Here is a 7,312-nt window from a genome sequence, read left to right on the forward strand (position 1 = left end):
GAAAGAGCTCTTCTATTTGCTGGTCCACTCCACAAATGACCACAAAGGCCAAAGCTGAACCAATAGTAGCCAAGAACGAGGAGTTTCTTCCATATCTCCCATGTACGTACAGGGTCCCAAGGCTTTGGGCCATCATCCACTGCTTTCCCAGGCCATAATCAGAGAGCTGGATGGAAAGCGGAACACCTAGGATATGAACCTACACCCTTATAGGATGCTGGCACTAGGAGGCAGAGGATTAGCTAATTGAGCCATTGCACTAGTCCCAAGATTTTATTCCTTACTGCCTGATTTTACTTTTAGTTGTATTTATTTAGTTGATTTCGGAAATCTAATGAAGCTAATTGCAGAACTAATCAAATGGAGAGCTACTCCACATTCCTAAATAGAAAATCTCAATATTATCAACATTTCAGTTTGATCAAATTGATCTATAGATTCAATGAAATTCCAATTAAAATTTCAGCAAATCATTTTGTGATTGCAAAAATCTCTTTTTTTTGGGGGGGGGGGGGAAGAACAGGGGTTAGGACTTTCTTGTACACACCGGAAAGCCTGCTAGACAAATTTGAAAATTACTGTAACACTGCTGATAGCAAAAATCTAATTCTAAATTTCATAAAATAACAATAAGTCCAGAATAGTCAACACAATCTAGAATGAGAGTAATAAATTAGAGTAATAAATCACCACTCAACATCAAGTCTCAATATAAAGCTACAGTAATCAAAACAGTATGGTATTGGTGAGAGAATAGGTATATACAACAATGACACAAAATAGGGAACTAAGAAACAGGTCTACATGAATATATCTAATTTATCTGTGACAAAAGAGCAAAGGTAATATAGTTAAACAAAGGTAAGTGTTTTCAACAAATGGCACTGGACAGCCTCGTTAAAAAAAAAGTGTATTTATTAAATACACAAAGGCAGCTTTGTGACACAATAGGTCGATGCACAGCTTACCAGCACCCCATATAGAGTGTCAATTTGCTCCCACTTACAATTAACTTCCCTACTCCTGTGCCCAGGAAAGAATATTAGTTGGTCCAAGTGTTTGGGCTCCTGCTACCCATGTGAGAGACCAGGATGGAGTCTATGGCTCCTGGGTTCAGTCTGGTCCAGCTTTGGCTGTTGTAGTCGTTTGGGGAGTAAACCTGCAGATAAAAGATTCTCTTCTCTCTCTCTCTCTCTCTCTCTCTCTCTCTCTCTTTCTCTCTCTCTCTCTCTCTCGGTCTGCCTTTCAAATAAAAATAAAAACTTTTTAAAAATCAAATGAATCAAAGAGCTTAATGGATACCCTTCAAGAAGACATATATGAAAATATACTGCTTTTCATGTTTTATCATGGAAATACAGATTAAGATCCCACAACCATCTTTCAGACTGGTCAATATCAAAAACAGAGGAGGAAATCAGAGGAGGAACTTTGAGTTATCACTTGTGGAAATGCAGATTTGTACACTTTGGGAAAGTTAGTCAATTTATAGAAAATAAAAACTATAAAAATTAGATATAATCTCACTTAATTCATCAATTACATTCCATGATATTTAGCCAAAAGATCTAAAACCTAACAACCACACAAACATTAGCACCTGGATGTTTACAGTGATTTTAAATTGGGAGATGGGACATTAAGAAGCTACTAGGCAGGGTAAGGGCCCTCATGAGTGATATATGCCATTATCTTAAAGGTGTATTTATTGCAGGACTGGGGTCCTCACGAATGGATGAAACTGCCCACACCTCCTCTCCACTTGCTCTGTCTAATTCTCTCTTGCCTTCTACCTTCTGCCACAGGATAATCCTCTCCAAAGGTCAACCCTTTAGTGTGGGGCTTTTCAGCCTCCAGAACATGAAGCAAATTCCTACTTATGGTAAATTAACTACTCTCAGAAATGAAACAGTAACACAAGAAGGATCAAGACAATCATTAAAAAGAAATAAGCTACCCGGGCACACAAGGACACAGAGGAGCCATACAGACATATTACTTGGCAAAAGAAACGAATCTAAAAGAACTACATACTGTGTAATTAAACAATAGGATGTCCTAGAAAAGGAAAATTGCAGAGACAGCAAAAAGATACATGGTTTCCAGGGCTTGGAGCTTGAAAGAATGACCATGTAAAACAAAGAGGAATATTCTGTACCACACGATTACAGTACATAAATATTATTATACATTTGTCCAAACCCATAGAAAGTAATAGAACAAGAGTGAACGGCCAATGTAAACTATGAACTCTGGACAATTATTATATGTCAATTTAGGTTCACCAATTGCAGTCAATGAACTATGCTGGGGGTTCATGTTACCAATAAACAGAGGTTGTACATCTGTTGGGACATGGAGTACATAGAAAATATCTGTACTTTCCTTGCAATTCTGCTATGAATCTAGGGCTTGTCTTAAAAAGCAAAGTTTTTTTTTAAACAAGAATTCTTGTTTTTTCTTCTGAGTCATGCTGCTCTAACTTTGCCTCTGCTTAGCCTCTCCTGACTGGCAGCTCTGGGCCTTCTTGCTCCTCTTTCTGCCTCTGCTTAAGTAGCACTTCATTACTACTGGCCGAAGACTATCCTTGCGATGTTATAGGAGAATTCTAAACGCCACACCATCAAGGTTGATACATGGTATGCTGAAGGGAACAACTACGGAATTTATAAATTTGGCTCTCACAGAACTTGTGCATACATTTTTTAAGTTCAAAAGCTATCATCTGTCTTTTGTTTGTACTGCATTCAATTTCCCAGGTGGAAGCTTAGAAAATGAAGAGGAAAACTAAACAATAGGCATATGAGCAACACAGAATTTCAGTAACTGCTCTAGAAAAACAGGTCAATTTCAAGCAAGCAAGTAAGTAGAGGAATCAAGTAAGTTGAAACAAACAAACAAAAAAAGATTCTTGAAGTTTGACAAGAAATCAGAAGAAATGAGGAGAGAACAGGAGATGAAAAGTGAACCTATGGAGCTCAGGGATTAATACCGAAATAAAATGAAATCATTACAGAGGTTAAATTCTCAATAGGATAAACAGAAGGTTAAAGAAAAAGAAAGACTGATAGAAACATGGTTTAGAACAAAGAACACAGTCTTGAGAAAATAACATAATATGAAATGGGAAAAGACAAAGATAAAATGGTATGGAAAAGATGGCAAAGATGGACAACATGCAAATAGCCATTACTGTGGACTAAAAGAATACAGAAAATGGGAAAATTCAAAGATGTAATTGAGTAACATTTTTCTAAAGGAGGAATTCAAATCTATAGAGGTCCAATTTAGTCAACATCCCCACACCCAAAATTTTTCATGAGGACTATGAACAAAACAAAAATGAATTTGAGTTAACTGACTGTAAGAAGATACACAGATAAGAAATAGGAGCACATGAACAAGGTCTACCAAACTGAGAAAGAACACTAAAGAGAGTTAGGATCCTGCAGGTGGAATGGCCAGCATAGTGCAGCTGCTAAGAGGTCAGCTGTGTAGTTAGACTGCCTAGATTTAGATTTCGCCTCTTCCCTCTGCTATCTATTTGACCTAAGCAATTCATTTTACTTGTGCCTCAGACTTCTTAACTATCAAATCAATAGCCACCCACATAGTATTGTAACTGTGAATATCAAATGAGATAATACATTGAAGCTTCTTAGAAAATATTCCCTGCCCGTATTCACCACTATTCAGTATAATGAAATTCAGTAGGATGTAGTAACTCTCTGAAGGTGGGAGAAACAAGAGGTAAGAGACAAAGATGATTCTTAGGTTTCAAGATTAAGCAGTGTTAGAGTATGGAACATACTATTTTAAAATACTTTCCAATTCGAATGGCTCTGTTTTGAATATAGTAAGACTGTAGTATCTTTGACAAGACAGGTAGAAGTATCTCATAGGCACCCAAGCTCTGGAAAGAACAGGGCTCAAAGCAGATGAGGTGTCTAGGTGAATACAAATAATACCTCCTTTGTGATATGTACAAGAGAAGAAAAAGAGCGAGAATTGAACCTGTGGAACATCTTCACTTTGAGGTTGGGCAGAGAACCAATGCTTGTGACAAAGGACTGGTGAAAAACAGTGAGGCAGAAGAGGAATGCTATGTCAAAGGCACTAGGACACTGGAGAGCCTGTGGTCAGAACCACGATGAATGGGCTACATTTCCTCAAAAGGAGGTCACTTCTTTCACATTGAAAGAGAAGGCACATTGAAAGGGTGCCATGCATTGTTGTTGGTAAAGCTCAAAAAGCTTGTACCTGTTGCTTCAGTTTCACCTTCAAAACAAGAGTAAAGCCATCTGTGACCAAGCACAGGAAAGCAGTGAGCAGTGAAGGTTGCACAGAGTTAACAAAAGGAAAATGGCCAGAGGTATCCTGCCTCTGAAAGAAGAAAAAAAAATAGAGTAAAGCCCTATGGAAGGCTCAGAAACATTAACTGAAATGTATGAATTGCAGTTTTGAAAGTTAGAAAATTGCTTTTGCATTTTTTCCAGCCGTTATTTTGGTGTTTTGAATTCAAAACTAAGATGATGAGATTGGTCCAGCATGAGAATTTGAGTTAAGATACAGGATGAAAACTTTATAGCATGAAAACTTTTGCAATTAAACAAAGTAGAAATGATTAAATGTAATCTATTTCAAGTCCCACCCGACGTATAGTGTTTGCTTCTGAGATGGAATACTCGAGTTCTACCTCATGTCTCTTATCATTCCATTGCCAAAATGAATGTAATCCTATAATAAAATCTGTCACAGCATACAATGGAAAGTATTTCCTAGAATTTTAAGAAATGAATGAGAAGGAAGCTTGAATATGCTGATTAACCTGTAGGCTACTTATTGAAAAAGAAAAGCAAGATTGGAAGATTATTATTTTAATAACCTTTCTCTCAGCCCTTTTAACAGGTTACATAACTGATTATATAACAAGCTATATAAAGTGCAAAATTAGTCAAAGAAACAGCAGTCTAATACCTTTCTAGCTTAAAACTCTCAGGACACTGCTAGCATAACAAGCACTTTAAAATTAATTCTTGCAAGCAGCGCATATAAATAAATTCATCTGTTCAGTTTTGGCATTAAGTAGTCTGTTGAAAGCTGTCTGAGTATAAATAGACAAGCTCTTCAATAATTGTTTCAAAGACATAACTTATTAAATATCTCACTTATTCACAAAATGATGGTGCAGGATTATTGTAAAACCTCCTAATGAAAAGATTTGCCACTTTCTCCTGTATTTCCAAGGAGTCAGGCGTCAATATAAGGAAATATACTTAGAGGAGTCAGCATTGTGATGCAGTGGTTTAAACCACTGTTTGCAATGCAAGCCTCCTCTGTGAGTACTGGTTCCTGACCCAGCTGCTCCACTTCTGATCTAACTCCCTGTTAATGGCCTAGGAAAAGCAGCAGAAGATGGTCCAAGTATCTGAGCCTGCCACCCACGTCGGAGATTTGGATTAAGCTCCTGGCCCTGACCTGAGCTTGTCATGCCTGGTTGTTGTAGCCATGCGGGGTGTGAACAATGAATACATCTCCCGCTTGCTTGCTCCTCCTCTTTCTCTGTAACTTTGACTTTCAAATGCATAAATACAGTTTTATAAATATACATGAATATTTAGAAAAAGAGCCCATGAAAGATGGACAATGCAGATTATTTAGAGGATCCTGATTCAAACTAAGGCAAACAAAGGAAGTGAGAATGAAGAAAAAGTGAAAAGAAAGGAATTACCGTAAGAATAGCATAGTACATTTTATACTCTAAAACAGAGAAGGCAAATTCTTCAGAATAAACAAGCTCAGTCAATGCACCTATGAGGAGTTATTACTGGATTCAAGTTTGCTATACACTCCGAGTAACTACAGGAGGGTAGTTCAGGTGACAGCAGGTCAAACTGGCAAGTAGATAGAATTTATTTTCAGTAACAGCACATCTTGCAGTCCTTCTCCCCACTTCCGCTTTTGCTTGCCATTCTTCAAAACAAAACAGGCCAATAAAAGAAAAAAATAAGGCTGCTTGAGAAACAGGTCATCATAAGACAACTGAGTATTCAGTGTCTAAAAAAAGAAAAGAGAAATTTAGGTCTTGAAATCACATAGGCTTTGAAGATAATGAATTAGAAGCAATTAGGAAAAAACTTCGTTTGTTAATACCTTCTACCATAGTACTGTTTGTGCTGCGTTGTCTTCTTTTGTATCTTTTTCCTGTAACTATCTAGATTAAGTGTGGATTTAAATGATTTCCCAAATTGTGCTCTTAGTAAATACTGTATCAGAATAGTGACTTTAAAAAAAAGATTTATCTATTTGTATTGGAAAGTCAGATATACAGAGAGGAGGAAAGACAGAGAAGAAGATCTTCCCTCAATTAATTTACTCCCCAAGTGGCGGCAATGGCTGGAGCTCTCCCGTCCCAAAGCCAGGAGCCAAGAGCTTTCTCTTGGTCTCCCATGCTGGTGCAGGGTTCCTAAGCCTTGGGCCATCCTCAATTGGCTTTCCCAGGCCACAAGCAGGGACTTGGATGGGAAGAGGAGCACCAGGTTGTGAACTAGCACCCATATGAGATCCTGGCGTGCACTAGGTGAGAACTTTAGCAACTAGGCTACCGCAGCAGGCCCAAGCAATGATCTTTGATAAACTGAGTATATATGCTATCCCTACTCTGGATAGGAGAAACTTTGTCCAGTTTGACTTAGGTAAAACATGACTTTATACTTCTTCACTGTGGATAACTGATCCACCTTTACTAGTTAGATTTTTCAAATTACCAACACTCGTTTTTCTTAAATTCATGCAATCAGTCCTTTTCAGCTCATTACTACTATTATTTGATCTTTAAAAAGCAGAGCCAAGAAAATACATTTTGACATTATACTTAAAAAGGAGAGCATTAAAAATCTGTTGAGACTATTCAGATATTTCAAGACCTAGCAAAATGGTTGACTCTTAGTTACTTTGATGACCTTACCTGAGGCCTGTTAAACTAAACTGTCTGCCTAAAACTTCCTTTCTATTTAATCTCAACTTCAACATTTTGTACACTCAATATTGCAATCAATTATTTTGCCTCCATCATTTGAAATTCTTGGCTTTTTTTTTTTTTGTATCATGACTCTCCAGTGTCCATTGTGTTGTTTCCTGTTATGAGATTCTTCAAAGTAGTTTATTTTATTTTTATTTTTCAAAGGGAAGCAGACTGAGCAGCAGTGCTTAAGGTTATTTCACAATTCTGGTTCCTTCCTGTATACACACACACACACACACACACACACACGACCTAGTAAGACAGTAATTGCCAAGTCTGAATTCTTCA

General features: G+C 37.4%; 1 non-coding gene across 1 annotated transcript; it reads right to left on the reverse strand.

Annotated features, from left to right (window-relative positions):
- Positions 1–527: 527 nt before the first annotated feature.
- On the reverse strand, positions 528–589 carry LOC121158848. Its single transcript, XR_005884235.1, has one exon. It is a non-coding gene; the product is annotated as a U7 small nuclear RNA (small nuclear RNA).
- Positions 590–7,312: the final 6,723 nt, after the last annotated feature.

The sequence above is a fragment of the Ochotona curzoniae genome, unplaced genomic scaffold (assembly GCF_017591425.1).
Source record: "Ochotona curzoniae isolate NIBS_2020 unplaced genomic scaffold, NIBS_Ocur_1.0 contig_3819, whole genome shotgun sequence".
In the NCBI taxonomy this organism is placed as follows: Eukaryota; Metazoa; Chordata; class Mammalia; order Lagomorpha; family Ochotonidae; genus Ochotona; species Ochotona curzoniae.